Genomic DNA, 10,874 nt, shown 5'->3' on the forward strand with positions numbered 1-10,874 from the left:
CACAATACGTCTCCTTGCAGTATCAACACTAATTCGGCTGACTTTTATATTTGATCCAATTGGTAGATAGGCTGTATTTACGCCATAACGGTGCACAGCTGATAGAAAGGGACACCTACTGGTTAAAGCACGTTATTGCATTTTATTAAAAAAAAAGCAAATTGCGTATCACGTGATTGCAGTTTTATCTTAATTATGTTCATTATGTTCCCCCTCTGTGGGAATATTAAGGGGTATATAAAATAAAATAAAAAGTGCTAAATTATTTCCCCAATTACTGTACATTGTAGTGACAAACGTAATTGTGTCCATTCGGGTCGCAACATCTGAAATCCAAAAGGATCATCTGAGTTTTGAAATCTAAGATCCTGTAACCAGTCGACTGCAGATGTTTTGGAGGAAAGTAATTGAGGATTGTCCGACACGATGGAAGCATAGTTGCCACTGTACTCTGCATTTCTCCTTTTGAGTTAAGCTTGCATTATAACACATGCAGGCGGAGTTGATTCTCATGTTTATTACTGATATTGCCTTTTCCCGTTTACTTTATCATGTCTTCCTGTCCTGGGTTATTCTAAAATCTATTTTAAATTTTTCTCCTTAATAAAAGACCTGGTGAAAAATAAATAGTCAAGAGGTGGGGTCGTGTATGAAATTGATTGATGAACTATATGTTTCACACATAATGTGTGAATAAAAGTCCATTTCCATCCCTCTGCCATTATCTGCTTTCATGTGATGCTTTAGAATTGTGATATTTTTACAGCATGTACACAATGAGGAAATGTTGTCTTTGTTACTGATGAGATGAAAGAGATGTGAAAGCCATCATGCCTTATTGATTTAGCCTTTCAAAGAAGGAGATGAAGAGGAATAAAGCGGAGTAAGACTTTTAAGAGATGGAGCGAGATTGTGCGGCTGCAGCTCTACAGCGGGAGCACGGCCATAATTGTACATACGGCGTATTTTATCACAGGCGGTTTTGTGCAGCACATTAAATTCAGTGTGTGCTTCCTCAGCTGGATCCAATGAGACCTTCTATAGTTTTATTAGATAACATTACACACTTTTCCTAATTTTATTTTCAAAGTCATGGCCGCATAACCTGTATAACAGCCTATGGAATCAAACTGAATTGTGTGAGGTGTTTGCTTCATTACTCAATAAAAAAAAAACATGTTTGCATAGGCTTCTCTCTGCAGTACATATGAAATATACAGTGTATGCCCTTACCATGCATCATTGCACAGCACTGGGCAAGCAGTTCAAAAGCATCCCAATTAAAGCAGCTTCACGCTGACATCTTCTGTCTGAGACAAGTTTTTATGACCGAGAAGTAATTAATCATGCAGTAAAATATACTGTAACATGGAACAGTCAGCATGCTTTTTTTGTAGCTTTTCATTCTACCAAAGAAGAAGAAGCATGTTTGAAACGTTAGATCTTGACCTAACACATTCCAGTTTTACAATTTGTTTATCCCAAGGTTATTCAAAGTAGATTTGCACCAATAATGCAAAGCACTCGTAGTCACAGCCAGCACTCATGTAACTGTAAAATGTTTCTTCTGACCCCTATACTGTATTTTTTTAATCTTGCAGAGGTCACTGAGAAGGCAGTACCGTACAGTGACAATGAACTTGCTAATTTCAAGTGACTTTGTCAGCACTGATCTTGTTGTCCTTAGTTTGAATCTTTATGGTTTATGGCAGTTTTTGAACACCGCTTTGCATAAAAGCATCAGTTAAATGCAATGTAATGATTAAACGTCCCCTATTTTCTTTTTTTTATTCATTTAAACAAATGTGGTAAATGATTGCTAATGTACAGTTGGATGTTTAGAGTTTATGATTAAAATAAGGTATACATTTAAACATGAAAGCATCAGTTACCAGCAAAATATTAAACCGTCAACAGTAGAAAAGAGTGGTTACCAGATTACAATTGTTACATGTAAAATATTAACCAGTATGAAAATCAAAAGGACCTTGGACAACAAAGGTAGCAATGACACAATATTTTCCATGTTCATAGAAAAACTGCTCCAAGCTCCACTATAACCAACCAGCCCATTGGCTCATAACTAAAATGTTTTTTTTCTACAATAAAGACCGGATTTGCCAGCTGCCTCAACAGCTGGAGTTATGTTTTGTTATTCTTAGTGTAGAGCTCTTCAGTAACATCAAATATCTGCCGGATCACTGACTGAAGACAGGCCATGTCTCTGTAGACGCTCTACAAAGTGAATGCTATTTTTAATTTTTTTTCTCAGCCCCAATTTAGATAATTATAATCAGTAAACATATGCAGTTTACATGTGGTTACTTATGCTGTGCTGACAACAGTGTTTTCTCTCGCTTGTGTGACATAGTGTTGCATAAGATAGAAGAAATCTTTATTGCCAAGCTTTTTTACCATAAATATGTTTTCCTGCCACAGTTTAAGGTGAGTGTTCCCAGCTTTCCTACCCTTGTTGCATGGACCATGTTTCAACAGCAGAGAGTGGCAAGAATTTGCAGAACAGTACGACTTCAAGCATGTGACCTCAAGTCCTCATTATCCACAGTCAAATGGGAAAGCTGAAAAGGGAGTTCACATTCTCAAGCAACTTCTCAAAAAAGCTGATGAGAGTGGCTCAGATCCATACCTCGCTTTACTCAGCTACAGAGCCTCACCTCTGGAGTGTGGACTGTCACCTGCTGAACTTCTGATGAATCGTAAGTTACGCACCACACTGCCAAGCTATTCAAAGCAAAAGAGACACCCAAAGCTGCAACACCAGCTACAAAAACAAAAGCCGAAGCAGAAAACATACTATGACAAAACGGCTAAGCAGCTTCCATTACTATCAAGTAATGACACAGTCAGGATTGAGGGTCCTGATGGATGGAGAATAAAAACAACTGTTCTTCAGGAAGTAGCACCGCGATCCTTCACTGTGAGGACAGAGGAAGGACAAATCTTCAGACGCAATCGTCGCAGTCTTATGAAAACACAAGAGGCTGGTCAACAGCTCAGTGAATCCATCATTGAGTCTGAGTCCACAGCTTCACCACAGACAGACAACCTGATAGACTGAATCTGTGAATCTGTGATTCAGTCTATCAGGATGCTAAAATGGTTTAAATGTTTAGACAAATTCCAAGTTTCTGCTAGTTTGCATCATGAGTAAATTTAGACCAGATGTTTGTTTGTTTGTTAGGGCATGGTAATGAAATCTAAATGTTTGGTTAAAATGTATGTTGCATTATTTGTTTATATTACCTCAAAGAAAGGGGGATGTGATGATTAGATAGATACACACTCCTACCACAAGGTGTCACTACAGAGTTGTGATCTATGGTTAAATCCAGACGTAAGGTAAAATACCTGAACAAGATTATTAATAAAGATGGCTGAGAGTTTAGCACGTAGCACGAGTCAGTTCATTAATAGACCAACAAACAAAACTAATGATTCTAATAAGGGCTATAAAATAGTTAATACTGGGTAGTTTATTTAGTTAAAAAACAATTATCCGCTGATTTAGAGACGTCTCTTTCCCCATGTTAGTCAATGGGAAAAAGTATTTCTTGGCCGGGTGACGTCGCGGACTGATACGGAAATTGTAGTACCGCCGTTTGGACCATGGATGTATAATAAGAACTGGATACAGCGTGGGAGGCGGGGCCTCGTTCATTCCTATGAGAGTTGCTCATTGGCGCATGAAGACAAAATGGCCCAACTTTTGAGAGAGCGAAACGTCACGAAAGTATTCATATAATCATATAATCCGTTCTTATTGTGCATCCATGGGTAAAGGTAAAACTCATGTACTGAACACGTCACATGAACGTGCCGGGCGGCGCGGTCCCGTGGGTTGGATCCGCATTCATAATGCCGAGGAAAATAACTCTCAGAATAACGTTATTAGCACATTTTACAACTTGAGGACCGAATGTTTTTAATAAGGGCTATACAAATGTTCATACTGGGTAGTTTATTTAGTTTAAAAAAAATTATCAAACGATTTACAGACGTCTCTTTCCCAATGTTAGTCAATGGGAAAAAGTATTTCCGGGCCCAGCGACTGATACGGAAGTGTAGTACCGTCGTTTGGCCACAACGAATATTTTCTTCAGAGTCTGGCGCACTTCCTGGGGGCTTGGTTTGGACCAAGCGGCAAACTCTGGGGCAGAGCCGGGAGGCCAATAAGGAATTGCCACAAACTGCAGTTCATCTATTATATATATAATGACTGCATAGATGACTGCAGAACAGATACATTTCCATAGACCCCCATGTTAAAATGCCCAACTTTACAGCAGAAATAAACATGTTTCTGCCCCTGGATGCAATACAAATTATTCGGGATATAGTTAGATTCCACCTTCATGATTATGAATTGGTGAGTGAATTGTTTTATAACGTGGCCCTTTTATTTATATTAGGTCTTAACGTTTTTGCATTAATTGGGGCGTGGTCACTTTGATGTTTTCACTGTCAGCTAACAGCAACTTGTCCACTCTGCTTGGCTACAACGTTAGCTAGTTGTAGTTACTGTACTTGACATATATATATATATACCGTTTAGTTTATGATTCAGCCTTGGGTAAGACTTTTATAGTCTATGGCTATGACGCCCATAATGCTAAACGGGAGCAAATGTTAAAAGGGGACCCAATTATCCCAGTGGTGGCCGCCGGAGTCCGCCGCCGGAGCTAACGGAGCCGCAAGGGGCGAGCTCCGGCCACCGGGACACCGACCGGAGCTAGCCCCCTGCGGCTCCGTTAGCTCCGGCCGGCGTCCCGGCGGCGGCGTCCCGGCGGCGGCGTCCCAGCTGCGTTATAACTGGAGATCTAGGAATGCAGCGAAACGCAGACTTGGTTCGCCTGCAGCCCGCTGTATTATTAGCTAAAGAAATTATGTTGAACAAGGCTTATTAAGCTGAACATCGCCACAATTGTTCTGCCATGTATCGGTAGCCTACTTATTTTATTTTATTAACGTGTGAATGACAAGCATTAAGAATAACAAAAAATAGCTAATTCTCCTGCAGATTGTCTCGTTTGATTATGAATGTAACGTGTATATAGTGGAAGTGGAACTACACTGTTTTATCAAAACCAAAGTGCCACGCAGTAACTTGGTATGTATTTCAGCAGGAAATGTGCAACGTAGATGACATTTACCAACACAGACTATATAGAAATATTTGTAAAAGTTGTTCATGCGTTATTAAGTGAATATGGCATTAAAACACCTATGCTTTTTACATGTCAGCATTGCATCACTAATTGAAGTTCTATGTTTTGCTTGTTAAGTTTGTAACCCTACACACCTAACATATAACTTTTCATGTATTTTTGTATAAAGGTTTCCTTTAGTTTAGCTTCTTAGCCTGAGCTAGCTCTGGAACTTCCAGCTCGGTGGCAGCAGGTCCCGCCTCGGCTCCGCCTCTTTGCCCTTATTCTGACGTCACTGTTGTGACGTTAGTGGCCGACTCCGCCTACTAAGGGCTTCTCGGCAACTCTGCAGAATCCTATGGGTGACGTCACGGACACTACGTCCATTTATATATACAGTCTATGGTTTGGACACAACAAATGTTTTCCTCTGAGTCCGGCGCACTTCCTGGGGGCCTGAGGCCCAATTCCAAACCACCCCCTACACCCCTACCCCTACACCCTACCCCTACACCCTACCCCTACACCCTACCACTACACACTACCCCTCCGTTTGCACGTTCGCACGGAGGGTCCGCCACATTAAGTGCTGTTCCAAACCAACGAGTGTGGAGGGGGAATGGGCAGAGCCCTATAATAGAAGAGTTATCTCCGTTCACTCCAATGGACCATTTTTTTTACAGCAATGGCGGATCGTGGAGCCTCTCAATAGTTCCCGGAAGTTAGCGGCAAGGCTAGCAGCACAGTAGAGTTGCAGCATAATAGACCGTTCGTGATGGACTTTTAAAGGTAAGAAGGACGTTTAAAGATTTATATTGCGGATATTATCAGCACATCTGAATCAAATTAAAATGTGTATTAAAGGATGTTAGTGGATTATCCGTTTACAGATAACAGATTAGGCTAGGATACCGGATAAAGTTAGCAACACACGTTAACTACAGGGTTGCCAACTCTCACGCATCTGGCGTGTGACACACGCTTTCACTCTCAATCTCACGCTCTCACGCTGCCAAAACTATTCTCCCGCCAAAAACAAGAATACGAAGACTAGAAACGGTTTTGAAAACTTTTGTCACGTAGTGATCGTCTTCTCAATAGAACATCTTTGATAATGTCTTCTGGCCAATCAGAATCACGATAACGGCGTGGTGTTGTTGCAGGAAGTCCCGACGGAGAATACTTTTGCGGTAGTACATCTCTATATACATCGATACAACATTACGTGTTGATAGAAATCAACACGTAATGAAATAAGACCCCACGGTTTGATGATTGATAGGTGTGTGGGCTGTCTTTCATTTTGACACACAGAACAATGGGGGCTATCCACCCTTATCCACAATGTAAAGTAATTCACACAGCCTCTTCCCTCTTCTCTCTGTGAGGAGCAGCAGGTTCAGCTTTCAGAACAAAGTCACACAAAACTAAAATGGCATTCATTTTTTTAAATATGTCGTGTAGTAATAGATTTATTTATTTTTCTTCTCAAGAGAGTACCAGAATGTGTATTTTATGTTAGTATTTAAAAAAATCTCCTGGGGGAGAATCCCCCCAGACCCCCCTGCAGGGGTTGGGTTTTCAGCATGTCAACTCTTTCACCTGTGGGGAAATTGCAGGATTGGCTCCAGGTCGCCCTTTTTATTTACTACAAGACAAATGTGCCTTTTTATTTCATACAGTTCAATTTGGATTGAGACAGGGAAATAATCTAAACCTCACGCGTGGCGTTTCACTGTTGGGGGGAGCGTGTATGTAATTACATTGCAAATACTGACTTGAGCCCCACCACTGTATGGGTTAGCCCTACCATAGATTACCCAACAAAAATACTCTGGAGCCGCCACTGCCGACCCGTATTGCGCATGCGCAGATCTAAGATCCAGTAGAAATGATAAAAAAGTAAAAGTCTGCTGCTTATTGTTCTACTAGGCCAAAATAGAGTCAAAGAGTATATGAGAGTGAGAGTGTGTTAATTAATATATTTGGCAGTTTGGAGTAAGTCTGTAGATTTGTTTGTGTGTGTGTGTTTCATGTATAGGCCTCTCACGATAATGAATTTTGTTGGATACATTTTCCCGGAAATTATTGCGATAAACGATAATATTGTCGGCACCGTTGTATGACCATTTTAGACCACTGACATAATGATAATATATAATAATAATTCAAGTACATCCTTTCAAACTGCTAGTCACATCCTCATGTAAATGGCAATTTATCAAGGTCAGAAAAGTTATCGAGTTCATTTTTATTTATCGTACGATAAGTCAAATAATTTCTTATCGCGACAGGCACACAATAAAACAGTGGAAACAAACATGTTTGACTTTCATTAGTGAATGAAACTGTGTGCCCTTTATAGTCTGTGTCCATTATTGTGTATTTGTATATATTGTATATATATCCTATATGCTAAGGTCCCGCTGCTGACACGATAGCAGTCATTTCGTGCGCATATGTGTAATTAAACCGAATTAAACCCATGATATCAAAATCTCACTCCAGCCAGGTACCCAAAGTTGGCAACCCTGGTTAACCATGATCAGCCTTTTAATTGTAAATTCCGTTCTCTTAATGTCATTTCGTCCAACGTTGTGGAATTAGAGAAAAGGGGCTTCTAAACGTGATTTTATGCGGGGTGGAGGGAGTTAAATATGAGTTAACATTGGGGCGTGTGATTGTAGTGGGTGGAGGTGGTGAAATGAGGATATCCATTTTGGAGTTCAAGCTAGTATATTATAGTTAACGTTACATAATAATAAGGAAGAGAGCTATTTTTGTGATACATCGCCATTGATATGGATTTAGAGTGCATATTTGAGACTTCTAAACAGTAAACAAAAACGTAATTTATGAGTGAGTGTTTTTAGCAGAGCCATATAATGTCCTTGTGATTATGTTGATTATTACCTGTCTGTATTATGTTGCAGCTCAGCTGATTTTGGATTGATGGCAAAGGGACAGGGACTTAAGTGAGAGTGAAAACACAAGGTAAGTTTAAAATAGGTCAGCAATTTCCCATCCTATAGGTTGCTATATAGATATCTAACCCTTTCTCCTGTCTTTGTCTCCCTCTTTCAGCACAAGAACCCCAGGGGGATTCAATGGAGCCTGAATACCTGGAATGAGACCCTCACCCTGAGCCTGAGTCTCAACACCCAGAGTTTTGCAAGCCTCTCCCTGTTCCTTATTATTAAGCTTCCCAATGGTGTGGTCTTCGTTTTGTGAAAAATATGATTACCTCACATATTTTGTTGCTGTTGTTGTCTTTTGTGATAGTTAAATTGCTCCTGCTGACTTGAGCCAGCCATTCTTTCCTCCTCTCTGTGTCAGTGGGGAAACTTTACATTTGTACTCCTTTCTCTGAGCGATTGGAGCATTCCCCGGCAGCACAGCAAACCATGGGGGAGACTATATGCCAGGACATCACGGAGGAAAAGGCACAGATAAACTGCATGACATGCTATTCAATGTTTATTGAATTCCATTTATTTACAATGGATGTTCCCAGTGGCGACTGGTCATTAGGGGCAGGTGGGGCACAGCCCCACCTAGTGTCAGCAGAAAGTATTACAAATAATGATTACAAAAAATGCAAAAAAAAAAAAAAAAAATATATAAAATATATTTTAAGATCATGTTTAATCATCTGATTCGTCTGTACATTGCTGTTTTAGTCTGTGTTCTTCTAATTAGTGTGTCTACAGTCACAGTGTGTGCCTATTGAGCTGTTTAGAGCCATGTGGGACAAAACCTGATCATGCCCCTCCCTCTCGCTGTGAAGTGAACGGTGACTGTAAAAACTACACTGCGCATGCTCAGAGTATTTTCCTATTTAATGTGTGTGGCAACAAAATAATGACCAGAGGGGCACGGAGCTGCCATCCCCACCATACGTCATCTCACATCATTCAGAGCTGATTGGCTGTAAGTACGTGTGCCGCGAAAAGTGTGGTGTGTGAAGAGGAGACGAGAGAGCTGCAGTGACGCGTCCTAAAACCAGGAAGTAAGCTGCACGTGGCTTCCCTCGACAAAAAAGCAATGAGGTTTCTCCATAGGATTTTAGAAAATAGCTCGAAATAAGATCTGTGGGAAACGTACCTGTTAGATAAATGCACGTTTTGTTCAGCCGGATAATATCCACATGTCTACCCTACTTTTATAATTTTTTTATCATAAATCTATCGATTAGATTTCTGATAGACTTTTGAAACTACTAGAAGATAAGGAGGACTTTTACAAAAAAGTTATAGAAATTTTTGTCCAGAAGGATAGGCAAATGGACTTCATCTTCAAGTCAAGGTAAGACTGCAATTTTATTGAAAATGGGATCTTACTAAGAGAGAACAATTCAATATTTAAATGATAAAATTACATTTTTTGGGTATCCTTTTGTTGAACTGTCTGTTTAAAATTAATCGAAGCATCAGAAAAAAAAAAGCTTTTGAAAATAATATTATATTTTGGTTTAGGTCAAAATATAATATTTGTAAACCTGAAGAGTCAGTGCCAGTGCCTCACCAGCCATGAACCTCACTGCACGTCACTGCAGAAGCTTATATATAGACATCTAAGTTTTTTGTGCCCCACCACTTTTGTACATATAAAAACGCCACTGGATGTTCCTAAAACAACACATTTAACATCATCATGCTGCTGCTGCTAGTCCTTTGTGTCACGATCTGTCTGTGTTGTGTTTTGTCTTGTCTTTTTCTGTCTCTGGTTTCCTGTTTTGTTTTGAAATGTTTTCCTCTTTGTGTCTTGTCTGATCCTACTCCGTGTGTTTTGTTCCCGTCGTTAGTTTCCCTGGTGTGTCTGATTGTGCCTCATTGTGTTCACCTGTTGCCCTTGTGTTTCTGCCTACCCTGTCCAGCTGTGTCTTGTCCTGTGATTACCCTTCTGTGTATTTAGTCTTGTCTTCCCCTGTGCTCCAGGTCTGTTCGTCGTCATTTCATGTCCCTGCTACCTGTCGTCTATGCTTGTCCATGTCTCCTGCCTGTTCCCGTCTGTAAGTTTGTTCCTGTCTGTCGTGTTCCCCGTTTTGTTTCTGTTTATTAGTTTCTTGTTTTTTATGCCTTCAGCTTTTGTTAATAAAGCCACTTTTTGTTAACAACCTTTTTGTATTTTTGAACTGCACTTGGGTCCTATTTCCCCAAACCTGACACTTTGATAGGCACCTGTCGGTCTCCTGTCCTTTCTGAAAGTCATAAAGATTACATTAGTCATTTAGATTATATATGTCCTCCATTACCATGGGATTACTGAAACCACCATGAATTAAAGAAATGGTAGAAATTAATCTAATTAGAATTTTGAAACCTTCCTTCCCATCCCCTCCCTCTAAATATATCAATAAACATTAGGATGTGATGCTTCTGACTACCATACAAGTTTAAGAAGATAATATTTGTTTTAAAGAATTCAAAGCAATAAACAACAGCAACAGGCTCTTTAACCAAGGCGACGTTAGCCTAACATATATTAACAAGGCAGGTAAGATAGCTGTTCACACTATAAACGATGTTTACATTTTCGATTGTTTAATTCTAGTCTTTTAACTGTCTAATGTACAATGCCTTGTCTTTTGCTGCTGAAATGCAAACATTTCCCCAATTGGTATCAATAAAGTACTTCTTATCTTATCTTAATCCTCAAATATTAGCGAATTTTACTTTTCTTTTTTAAACATTGATTTAACTACATACA

The 10,874-nt window shown here is 39.8% G+C and overlaps 1 long non-coding RNA gene across 1 annotated transcript; it reads left to right on the forward strand.

Moving 5' to 3' along the window:
- Positions 1-5,914: 5,914 nt before the first annotated feature.
- On the forward strand, positions 5,915-8,283 carry LOC117485610. The gene is made up of 3 exons (XR_004556230.1): positions 5,915-5,954; positions 8,099-8,159; positions 8,250-8,283. It is a non-coding gene; the product is annotated as an uncharacterized LOC117485610 (long non-coding RNA).
- Positions 8,284-10,874: the final 2,591 nt, after the last annotated feature.

This window comes from Trematomus bernacchii, unplaced genomic scaffold, assembly GCF_902827165.1.
Source record: "Trematomus bernacchii unplaced genomic scaffold, fTreBer1.1, whole genome shotgun sequence".
NCBI classification, from domain to species: Eukaryota; Metazoa; Chordata; class Actinopteri; order Perciformes; family Nototheniidae; genus Trematomus; species Trematomus bernacchii.